This window comes from Adiantum capillus-veneris, chromosome 13, assembly GCF_014529385.1.
Source record: "Adiantum capillus-veneris isolate H3 chromosome 13, ASM1452938v2, whole genome shotgun sequence".
Classification (NCBI taxonomy): Eukaryota; Viridiplantae; Streptophyta; class Polypodiopsida; order Polypodiales; family Pteridaceae; genus Adiantum; species Adiantum capillus-veneris.
Window position 1 is genome coordinate 132,396,616 of NC_140943.1, and position 9,887 is coordinate 132,406,502.

A 9,887-nucleotide genomic window follows, 5' to 3' on the forward strand; every position below is an offset into this window, starting at 1 on the left:
ACGCTGAAATCTGACGTCTCTAGCTCAAGATATAGCAAGCCTTGGGCCTCAAGAGGTCAATACCAAGCGAATAGATACACTTGAGACCATTCGTCCTTTCATCACATCGTTACCAAATTGGTTTTTAAGTGAAGCCATGTGATAGCTTTTGGGAATATGAACAACTTAATTGTTCCTTTTTGTGCTTTAATTATATGCAGGTGGCCTTTGAAATTGATATGAAACGTGTGTCTCTCTAGACTTTTTAGGGTAAGGATGCTTAAGTTGGGTACCCCAAAAGTTTTAACTTGGAAAAGGTATTAAGAAACGCCTTTAAAACCAAAACGCTTGTACATTATCTTGCAAGCTTCCATCATAGCCCTTGGTTATTATATTCTGAGTTCCCAGTCAAAAGTTATGACAGAACAAGCAACTTGGACTTGAAATAGGATAATAAAACTCAAAACAGGCTATATGTGAAGGTCTCAAGGGCCTCTATTTGATTGGTACTGACCTCATGAGGCCCTATGCTTAAAAATGCTATATCTTGAGCTAGAGACGTCAGATTTCAACGTTTTAAAGAGCTACCTTAAGGTTTTTGGACATTCCAGATGCATTCGTGGTATTATTTTTGTATTTTGAAAACAACTCTTATGTGTTTTTTCTCATCGCATATCACATCACTCATTAAGATTCACAAACATGGATTTTTGTGTACACTTAAGTTGGGCTCTTGAAAAGCCTTTTGTACGAGCATGCATTTTAAGTGATTGAGCAAACTTTTACGTATGTTCTATGAGAAATAGAATTCCAGGAAAAACTTTTTCTTTTTTCATAATTACCTCTCTGTATGCTGAGTTGGCGTTTCTTACAGGGTCCAAAATTGAGTCCAAGTTTCTCCTAATGAAGAGAGAGAGAGAGAGAGAGAGAGAGAGAGAGTGGGGGCTAATAATCAAGGATCTTAGAGATTATTAGAGTGTGCTAATCATGCTATTACCTCTGATACCACTTGATGGGAATGGATCTTGCTAGCTATGGTGCATGAAAGAGATACATCGTGCACACAAGTGAGTGTGTGTTGGCTAGATTATCACTCAAGCGAATTAGGTTCCAAGATCAATTAAGTTGGACTCATAAACACGATCTTGATTTGTTGCTAAGCCATTACAAGCTCACCATAAACAAGAGAGATGTAATGCAAAATAGACTTGCGTTTATTCATTCATGAAATGACCTTTAAGTAGCTATACAGCCTTGCACCACTGCATGTGGGATAAATCCACTCTTCTCTCCTTGACTTACACTTTAGGACAAAGCTCTCACTTTACAATCCTCCCCTTGAGGTTTGGACTATGAAAAAACTGAAGAAAATTGACATCTCTAGCACGCTCCAATCTAGGAGAAAAAGAACATCTCCAATCCAGGAGAGTATCCCCAATCCAGGAGACAAACTATCTATAATCCAAGAGATACTCAAACCCTCCCCTTGAACATACATATAAAACTAAGACCAAGCTAGTCCAAGCTATCTCCAAACAAATACAATTGATAGGAAAAGGCAAAACAAAAAAAGCTAGAGAATGTCATTGTAGACTAGAAGGCTATTGCCGCTGGAAAGGGGAAATGAGAAAACCACCAACACACAATCTGAATGCCTCTCTATAGCCCAGTGATCTGTCAGCACCCCTATCCCCTATTTAACACACATCTCGATACACAATCTGCAACCTACTATTGTCCAAGCCCGAACCAACCAACCCTAATTGCACTCACTCGATCATAAATCAAGCAATCTTGGATTTCATCCTTAACCCCTCATAGCACCTTTAATCATAGACAAACAACCCCGACACTTTCAGACGTTTGGAGATCACTAGCATACACTACATTCACATAGGGAGCATCCACACAGTTGAGTCCACCCCTCGAATGCACACATATGACAGGCTCCATTGATATTCAAGTGCGAGAAAGGAAAAAGAAAAACTTTGAGCCAGCACCAGAGATGTAAAGTGTAGGACTTTATCAACGTTATCCGACTAGCAGTTGCCGGATGGCATACAATGATTGATTCGATGCATAAAACCTTCGTCCTTGCCTTCTGATTCCATGGTCGCCATACCTTGCATCCTGCTCTTCTCAGATAGTACACAACCTCCCTTCTTTCTTATGCAATTCCCATGTCGGGCCGCTTGTAACCCTCCTTCTCAAGGAGTTTCTAGATCACCATGCACTAGCGCCTCTCTTTAGGACGTCAACCCCCAAGAAAATCCACCATTGCTGTGTTTATTTTTCCTCTCGAGCAGCCTTCCTTGCACCTATCAGGTAGCGCCCAACACTCCCCTCTTCTCTTGGCGGCCACCAATTGCTCAAGGCTTTCATCAACTCTCAAAGGCCCCATCCTTCCTGTGCTATCGAGCAACCTGTAGCTCCGAACCCCTCCTTGTGCTTATCTAAAAACCTACAGGTCCCCTTATAGTACTTGGTTCTCTGGATGTTGCGGCCCCTCAAAGTAGCGCTATTGGATACCCCTCCTGCTCCGATCTAAACATGCTCATGGCCAGCCCTCTTGCAGGCCCTTCAACATTCCGCTCTCCGAAAAACAACCCTTCAGAAGCTTCCTCAACCCCTCAGACAAAGGTTCTCAGTTTCCCTGTCCTGTACTCGGCCAGCCTCTCGGCCCTCTTCTCCTCCTCACGCGCTGGCGGCCTCCAATCCAGCACTACAGCACGTTCCCTTGTTGATTGCCTTGCAGCTTCTCCTTCCGAGCCAGCTTCTCCTGGCGTAGTCAACATGGCCACAACAAACTCCCCCAGCATCAAGCTCACCACCGCGTTCTCAACCACCTCACCTCACTCTCTTACTGGCTCGAGCCTCTCGCTAACCCTTGAAAAATTGGTCCCTCTTTTCTTTTGCATGGCCACCAGGTGGCGTCCCTTTCATAATGAATTGCAGCTCGCCACTCCCCCTGTGCTCACGGCCTGCCTTCTGGCTCTCCTCTTGTATCCAGATGGCACCACCCCATGCAATCTGCAGTATGCTGCAGTAGCGCCACCTTTCATTCATTTTTTTAAAAGGTTTTTTAGCCAAAAAAACCCTCAAACTTGGCCTTGTTACACACGCCCGTAACTGTTGAAGGTCGAAAAACCTTCACCACATTACAAAGCACATGCTTAACCCCTTGACGCCCCCTTTAAAGCGTTGCCGTGTATGAAGCTTTGTCAAAAAGAGCATTTCTCACGTCGATAACCATATGGCCGCAACCTGATATAGCTCGTTTTGCACAATGTATCTCATATAAAAAAGCATCTCACCGGGAGTGGCATGACTACTATGACCATTGACAAACTAAAGCCACCACACTATGGCTTGATCAGAGAGAGATATCCATCAATCTTCAATACCTTTTAGCATCCTGACCAATATGGTGGAAATCCATCCTTGCCCTGCTCAATATCACATGTGACATACATATTAACTTACGACTTGTTGAACCCTGCATCATGCATCATGCAGCTGCTCAAGCATTATATCATCCACCTGCTAAGCCTCCTGTACGTGCTCCCTGCAAGTCCTTGGGTCGACAGTGTTTGGCTGTACCATCATTGCCCACCCCCTCGTTGAGCATTCATGCTCAACCATATTATTATTCAGGTAAAAGAAGACTGTATAGAGAGAATAATATAACATAGATATATAGTGGCTATATAAATAGAATAGAGATAGAGAGAAAGGCGTCTGCTACTGCATCACCCTCCAGGGTCAAATGGAAAGCTCAAAGCTTCCCCAAGCATGATGTATAGTCCACTTGGATTTATAAAAAAAACAATGGCCGTGGTCATCCACCTGTAAAGCATGCACATTGAAGCCCCACTTTGCACTTGTAGGCCTATAGACACGCCACCCTTCCAGCCCTTCATAGCATGGAGCTTTCATAGCATGGAGCTTTGTCACCCTGCATCCATAAACCTTCCTGCCAACCATAAGAATACTTTTGACCACTTGAAGCATTGGTACCATAAGCAACTATCATGTCACCTGCTAAAGAACTCTCCATATCATCACCTTTATCATATGAGCAGTGAAACCTACATAGTAAACCTTCCAAAGCAACTTGGAACAACATAGCAATCAATAGCATAGCATAAAGTAGCCAAACCCTGCCATTTGCCTCCACTTGCTGCATAGCCAAGCAAACATGATCCCTTTGCATACCTGCATCCAAACCCTTTGTAAAAGGCTCCAAGGCCACCTTTTCATACTCAAGAGTATGACCTGCTAGAGCTTCAACCTGTTCATCAAATACCTCATCTCCTGCAAGGTTGGTGTCACCTTCCTCTCTACATGGAACCTCTCCCTTATAGGCTGCACCTGTATCAGTTTCCATAGAGTTATCTGCCGGAGCTATCTCTCCACGGCTACACACAAACTCTGAAACTTCAAAGTACAGCTCGACATGCCCATCAAGGCAAGGTTGCCCCACCCCTTGCATAGATAAATCAACTTGATCTACCACAGCTTCTGTTCCTAGCTCCTGCAAGTCATCCTCAGAAACCTGCTCTTCAATCAAACTGGATGCACAATCAAACCACATTTCTTCTAGCAAGCACTCACCACAGAAACAAGATAGGACTGCTTGACTGGCCTGTTCACACAAGGCATCTCCACACTTGCACTATGCTCCTCTTTTACCTTCAAATGATTGGCAGGCAACTCGCATACATCTTGCTCCACTTCATCTACATGAAAAACATCATAACTTTCAAACCTAGAATACATGGATTCTGTCTCCCACATGCTATCTGTGTCCAAACTGCTGCTAGAGCTATGAGAGCTGTCGGACTCCTCTTTTGAACTTGCCAATTCTTGGACCACTGCTACCTTCCTCGTTGCTGGTTTTGGAACCAACACTTCTTCTTTAAGATCTTCTATCACCTCGTCCTCTTGAGCAAGCAAGCTGGGTGGCACCTTGAATATGCCTCTCTGCACCTTTTGAGCCCTTACTGGTACTTGTTCTGGGCCTCTTCTAGCCTGGCATCAGCTTCATGTACTTTGATCACATTCATATCAATAGAAGACATGGCTTTTACCTCTTGATGCTCATCAATCAGTTTGGACCTAGGTCCACTGGCTGCCGCGAGTATAGACTGCAGCAATCCTACCTCCATCTTCTTCTTCATCTTTCGGCTCTTTGCTCTGGCAACTTTGACAGCTTCGTCATAAATCCTTGGATCTTCATAGCCCACTCTCTCATGAACATAGGGATGCAAGCAAGATAGAAAACTTTCCAGCTTAAAGTATCCACCATTGGTTGCTTGAGTAGCAACCGCAAAATCCCCCCAATAAGCTTCAAATCTATCAACAAAAGCATCAAAATTTTCACTTACGTCCAGCTGCAAACCTTTGATCTTTGCATCTGCTTCCGAAGCCGACACCACCTTTCGATACCTTTGTAGAAAGTGCTCTCAAAATCCGATCCAATTTTGCTTGTGTGCATCTTCTAAGCCATCGAACCAAGCTTTTGCTTTACCTCGCAACACCAAAGGTAGAGTTTGGAGCTTCGCTTCATCACCTGGCATCCGCAATACCGCCAGCATAAATAGCTCAAAATCGGCAATCCAATCGTCAGCATCTTCATCTCCTTTGAACACTGGACCAAACTCCTACCTCATCTTGATTCACAAACACTTGGTCAGAAAGCAATCAGTGGATCCTCAGTGGGGGCACCAGAAGATGGAAAGGGGGAAATGAGAAAACCACCAACACAACATCTGAATGCCTCTCTACAACCCAGTGATCTGTCAGCGCCCCTATCCCCTATTTAACACACATCTCGATACACAATCTGCAACCTACTATTGTCCAAGCCCGAATTTGACCAACCCTAATTGCACTCACTCAATCGTAAATCAAGCAATCTTGGATTTCATCCTTAACCCCTCATAGCACCTTTAATCATAGACAAACAACCCCGACACTTTTAGACGTTTGGAGATCACTAGCATACACTACAGTCACATAGGGAGCATCCACACACTTGAGTCCACCCCTCGAATGCACACATATGATAGGCTCCCTTGAATACAAGAGCAAGAAAGGAAAACGAAAAACTTTGAGCCAACACCAGAGATGTAAAGTGTAGGACTTTATCAATGTTATCCGACTAGCAGTTGTATGCCGGATGGCATACAATGATTGATTCGATGCATAAAACTTCCACCCTTGCCTTCTGATTCCATGGTCGCCATACCTTGCAGCCTGCTCTTCTCAAATAGTACACAGCCTCCCTTCTTTCTTATGCAATTCCCATGTTGAGCCGCTTGTAACCATCCTTCTGAAGGAGTTTCTAGATCACCATGCACTAGCGCCTCTCTTTAGGACGTCAACCCCCAAGAAACTCCACCATTGCTGTGTTTATTTTTCCTCTCGAGCAGCCTTCCTTGCACCTATCAGGTAGCGCCCAACACTCCCCTCTTCTCTTGGCGGCCACCAACTGCTCAAGGCTTTCATCAACTCTCAAAGGCCCCCTCCTTCCTGTGCTATCGAGCAACCTGTAGCTCCGAACCCCTCCTTGTGCTTATCTAGAAACCTACAGGTCCCCTTGTAGTACTTGGTTCTCTGGATGTTGCGGCCCCTCAAAGCAACGCTATTGGATACCCCTCCTGCTTTGATCTAAACCTGCTCACGGCCAGCCCTCTTGCAGGCCCTTCAACATTTCGCTCTCCGAACAGCAACCCTTCAGAAGCTTCCTCAACCCCTTAGACAGAGGTTCTCAGCTTTCCCGTCCTGTACTCAGCCAGCCTCTCGGCCCTCTTCTCCTCCTCACGCCCTGGCGGCCTCCAATCCAGCACTGCAGCACGTTCCCTTGCTGATTGCCTTGCAACTTCTCCTCCCGAGCCAGCTTCTCCCCTTCTCCTGGCGTAGTCAACACGGCCACAACAAACTCCCCCACCATCAAGCTCACCACCGCGTTCTCAACCACCTCGCCTCACTCTCTTGCTGGCTCGAGCCGCTGGCTGCCCCTTGCAAAACTGGTCCCTCTTTTCTTTTGCATGGCCACCAGGTGGCGTCCCTTTCACAGTGAACTGCAGCTCGCCACTCCCCCTGTGCTCACGGCCTGCCTTCTGGCGCTCCTCTTGTATCCAGATGGCACCACCCCATGCAATCTGCAGTATGCTGCAGTAGCACCACCTTTCATTCATTTTTTTAAAAGGTTTTTTAGCCAAAAAACCCTCAAACTTGGCCTTGTTACACACGCCCGTAACTGTCGAAGGTCAAAAAAATTTCACCACATTACAAAGCACATGCTTAACCCCTTGACGCCCCCTTTAAAGCGTTGCCATGTATGAAGCTTTGTCAAAAAGAGCATTTCTCACGTCGATAACCATATGGCCGCAACCTGATATAGCTCGTTTTGCACAATGTATCTCATATAAAAAAGCATCTCACCGGGAGTGGCATGACTACTATGACCGTTGACAAACTAAAGCCACCACACTATGGCTTGATCAGAGAGAGATATCCATCAATCTTCAATACCTTTTAGCATCCTGACCAATATGGTGGAAATCCATCCTTGCCCTGCTCAATATCACATGTGACATACATATTAACTTACGACTTGTTGAACCCTGCATCATGCAGCTGCTCAAGCATTATATCATCCACCTGCTAAGCCTCCTGTACGTGCTCCCTGCAAGTCCTTGGGTCGACAGTGTTTGGCTGCACCACCGCCATTTTTATCTTCATCTTTGTCTTCTTCTGCCAAATACACTTTGGGCCTTGGATTTATGTTGGTGCCACCTTTTTCCCTTTTGAAACACTTGGAAGGAAGGTGATCCTTCTTCCCGCAATGCTGCAAGTCTTCGATGATAGACAGTCCTTTGCTATGTGCCCTTCTCTCAGGGGATTCACTCTATATAAAAAATGGGATGCCACCTGCGAGAGCGGACAACTTTAATAAACCCCTATATATGACTCATATTAGGGAAAATGAACCCCCTTTCTATGCTTATACGATAATCAATGCAGAAAACCATCATACCCCTATCTTACATATAAAATTTAGGTCTCACATGATGTAACTGAGTAAAATTAGTCAAAGATCATGTAGCATAGTGACTAGCAATGTACTACGAAACCACTTCCATTGATAACTAGATGTACCCTCAATGTGTCTTAGTTTGATTTTCAAACTATGTGCCCATTCAGCCTGCACTCTAACTACTCGTCCAATTCTGACCCATCTAAATTACTCAAAAAACATGGTTATAAATTTGTGTTAGGTTCTCCGTGTAAATATGCATCTACACAAACTCTTTATAGCTTTTATCCCTCAACAAGTGAACTATAATCACAAAACAAGCATCTGATGAAGGGAAAATAACCTCTAAAGAGCATGCAAGACATTGATTGACTACTTAGCCACAAAATCCATCAACAGACCTAAGAATGCAGTACCTGGGGACAATGTTTCCGTTGATGCTGTCGCATACAATTGAAACATAACTTTTGCACTTTGGCTTTGTGAAAATCGAATGTGGAAAGTCTCCTCTTTGCCACCTTGGTGGAGACTGGTTCAACAATTGCCATAGGTGTAGACACGGTAGCCTGTGGAATGCACGATATGACCAGGTCTGTAAGGTTATCCACCTGTGTAGCAAGCAATTGGATGCGAACCGCCAATTTGCGAAACCGTTCTTCAAATATTTGAAATTCATGTCGTGTAACGTATTTGTAATTGATGAGATTGCTAGTATCCTCCAAAATCTCAAGCACACTTTGAGGAGGAGGAGTAGATGCGGTTGAAGGAAGTTCAAAATCAAAAAGGTGATTCTCAAAAAGTTCTGTATCCAAAAAATCGAACGAGGAATCCATGACAACTGTATGTGTTGCGAGCAAATAAGGAGAAATCTCGTAGCCGTATGATATATCGGCGTGCCCAATAACTAGCCGTGCTAATTAGGTTCGTAACTGTAATGAAAAAATATAAAAGTGCCTTCGAAGTCAAGCCGTCCTTGAATTGGGAAAATTTTGAACCCGAATCCCTTGGATCCGTGGTTGTCCCGCTAGCCGGTGGTGACAATCGGGTTGATTCCGAAAAGCCTCTCGTAGAACCCTTGCGATGTAGCAAGGTTTGAAGACTTTGAAAAGACAATTCTAATCCGGCTTGCCGATGGTGTTCTCAAGGAGTAGCAAACAGAGTGCTTGCATCACCTTGCCAAACCCCCCGAATGAACTCCGTCGAGTATGCTGATCCGGAAACCAGTGGGCACTTTTCGCTTGCTTGCAGCACGCAGCACCTTGCCAATGCTTGCCAAATAAGCTCCATCTATTACGTGGTCCTTAGACCTGTGGGCACTTTTCCTTAGAGGATATTAAGTCCTAAGGCCCTTGGCCTTAGGCGTTGACATGTGAACCTAAAGCTTCACAGAAGCCATGGCAGCCACGCCGGTAGCGCGCAAGGCAAAACAGGGTGAGGCCGATTGTTGTGATGCAAACGAGGCTCCGCTCCAGAGTCGAGAAACTCCCACAGCGTTGTTGCGCTCCTGTTGAGCCCGCTCGCGAGAACTTTCCTGCACCTCAACCCGACGACTTCTCCTTCCTAAGCCCCCCTGCACACGGGATTTTCCCGTGCTTCGTCTTTGACCCGGACTAAGCGACTATGCCCGCCTCCCTCTCTCAGCAGAACTCGCCCTTGCTTTGCATGAACATGCTAAAAGTGGAGGTCCACAACCCACTGTGCCTAGAATAGACCTTGCTCTGATACCAATGAAAGGGCAAGGGGACTGGAACATGCTAATCTCCACCCAGCCATGCCCTATATACACTACAAGAGGTTGTGTGCTCTTGTGACGCTGTTAGCGAAGGAAATACATTGGGTTTTTATAACCCCCGGCGTCGCTAAA

At 45.2% G+C, this 9,887-nt stretch overlaps 1 pseudogene; it reads right to left on the bottom strand.

Moving 5' to 3' along the window:
* Positions 1–1,178: 1,178 nt before the first annotated feature.
* LOC147444894 (uncharacterized) lies at positions 1,179–7,067 on the bottom strand (annotated as a pseudogene).
* Between the last annotated feature and the right edge of the window lie 2,820 nt (positions 7,068–9,887).